The 2,541-nt window shown below is 35.8% G+C and overlaps 1 pseudogene; it reads right to left on the reverse strand.

Moving 5' to 3' along the window:
- Positions 1-419: 419 nt before the first annotated feature.
- LOC133770861 (U2 spliceosomal RNA) lies at positions 420-557 on the reverse strand (annotated as a pseudogene).
- Between the last annotated feature and the right edge of the window lie 1,984 nt (positions 558-2,541).

Below are 2,541 nucleotides of genomic sequence, written 5' to 3' on the forward strand. Positions count from 1 at the left end.
TCCATAAAGAGTATTTGATATAGGATAAAAGATTTCACCAAAGAATCTTGAGAAGATGCAGAACATCAGATATCACTAATGAATGTTTATCTACCGTAAGTTTAATGATTTTCCCTGGAGACCATTTTAATTAGCCATGATAGTTCATAGAGTGTTATTTCTTCTAAAGTGCATTAGGACCTTGTGATTATAATGATTTCCATCATATCTGGTCACTTCCTCTGAGGTCTTATAAAGAGCCAGATGTCTTCTTATTCACCCGTGCTTTTGCACTTGAATCCTATGTGACTGCTTTTTTGTGTGTGAATTCTCTGGCATAGATACAGAGCTGTGAACGTAGACTGTTATTATCTGAGTTTTCTCAGTGACCGTTGACAAATATAAGCCATTTGGGAAGGCTTCTTACAATGCCACATTGCAAGAGCTTATTACTTGCCAAATTAAAAGGAAAACCTTTTGTTTCACCATACAGGTAGATCACACATGAGTGCCCTAGAATTTTAAACTGATAAGAACAGATACTACACTTGATCTCAGCCAAAAGGCTGACTAGCAATGCCTTAGAATTTTATAGCCATTGTTTACATGGTAATTTATTACAAGCCTTCCCCTCCCTCCTCCCTCCCCCCTCCCCCACATACTCACACACACACACGCACACACACTTGTTTTCCTACTGGACAAGATATGATGATACAAATATATTTAGTAGTTTATTTTGTAATGCTTAAAAGATACATTTTGAAATTTATTGATAGATTGGTTATGGTTTTAGTAAAAGTCAGTAGCTCAAGTAAACAATCACAATGTTGCCATACTTGTATTTATCCATTGTGTATAATTAACACTATGTAGGACTTGAATGGTTCATGTCATAACTTCATTTCAGTACTTTTTAAAGCAATACACATTTGTAGAACTTCTTCTTTACATTGTTCTTAAATTCCTATAATATAATATCCTGTTCTCCCTATTTCTATTTCCAAAAAAGGTGAAGGAGCATAGGCAAAGGCCATCCTTTGCAGTGAATGATGAATGATCTTGTAATGTTTCTAGTCCAAAACCAAATATCTGCTTTTTAAAGTTTTGGGGAGCTTGAGCTGAATGACACCACAAATCTGTATTTCACGACTGAGATGAATGAAAGACATTGGTTGATTTGGCCTAAGGATGGTTTTCCAATAAAATCCTACTTATTAAACTTATTCTCAGAAATTTTTGAACACCAATAACAACAAAACACCTTTCAATGCAGAAGTGGTACAATCTTGATTCACATATTTTACCAAAAATTTAAATTTTAAATCACAGTCCAGAAAGAACTAAGTCATTGCATCTAATTATCCCCCTTCACCTTGCATTTTCCTATACATATACACAAATATAATTTATTCTTCAGTAAACTTGGGTGAGGAATTTACCAGTGAGCCTGCAGAGAAACTAAGAGACTAGATTAAGGAAGACAGATGAGTTTGTGCCAGAGAGCATGGTTGACTGGATTAAGGTCTTAGTGCCATCGCTTACTAACTACAAGACTTCAGCAAATCACTCAACCATTTTTGTGCTTCAGGTGACTGATCTGAAAAATGTGTTTAACACTAGCACCTAACTTGAATTTTTTTTAATATTAAATAAACTAATTTGTATAATGAATTTAGCATAGTGCCTGGTACATAATACGTGCTCAATAATATTAGTTATTTTACTTATATCTCTACAGTGAGTTAGCTATGTGTCCTTATGCAACTTCCTTTAAGCACTTTGTAACATTTGTCATAATTTGCATTGGACAGATGTCTATTGTTTGTAGTCTGCCTTTCCTGCTAATCATGAATTCTGTGATAGCAAGATTCCAGACTTGTTTTCAGCATTAACATATTATGTGGTGGCTGACACTTATTAGGTACCCAATAATTTTTTTTTTTTTTTTGCTACAAGCATAATGTTATTGTAAGCACAACCCCTAATAGGGTTGTGAAAAGAGACAGATGAGGGCGCTGGCATTCGGCCTGGTGCTTAAGACACCCATTCTACACTGGCATGCTTGGATTTGACTATGGCTCCAGTTCCCGCCTCCAGCTTCTCACCAGCGCAGAGCCTAGTGGGCAATGGCATGACTCAAGTATTTGGGGTCTTGTCACCATGTGGCAAACAAAGATTGCATTCCTGGACCGTGGCTCTGGCCCTGGCTCAGTTCAAGTCACTGTACGCATTTAGGGAGTAAATATGCAGATGGGGACTCCCTTTCTCTGTCTACATCTTAAACAAACATATTTTTAAAAGGACTAGATGAGTAAAGTGCTTAGTGCTACGTTAGGAACTCAAAACAGTAAGTGCCTAACAAATGTATTTGATATTACTATTGTTGTCACCCTAAGTCCTAAAATTAGATATTAGCAGAAATGTACCTGCAATTAAGACTTTCAAGTCACCCACCAAGAGTTACCAAATTACATCATATAAATATATGAAAGATAGGGAAAAAACCTTATTCTTAATGTTAAAAACTTTATTTTGTAAGGTCATTCTTCAGTTGATGAT

The sequence above is a fragment of the Lepus europaeus genome, chromosome 11, assembly GCF_033115175.1.
Source record: "Lepus europaeus isolate LE1 chromosome 11, mLepTim1.pri, whole genome shotgun sequence".
NCBI classification, from domain to species: Eukaryota; Metazoa; Chordata; class Mammalia; order Lagomorpha; family Leporidae; genus Lepus; species Lepus europaeus.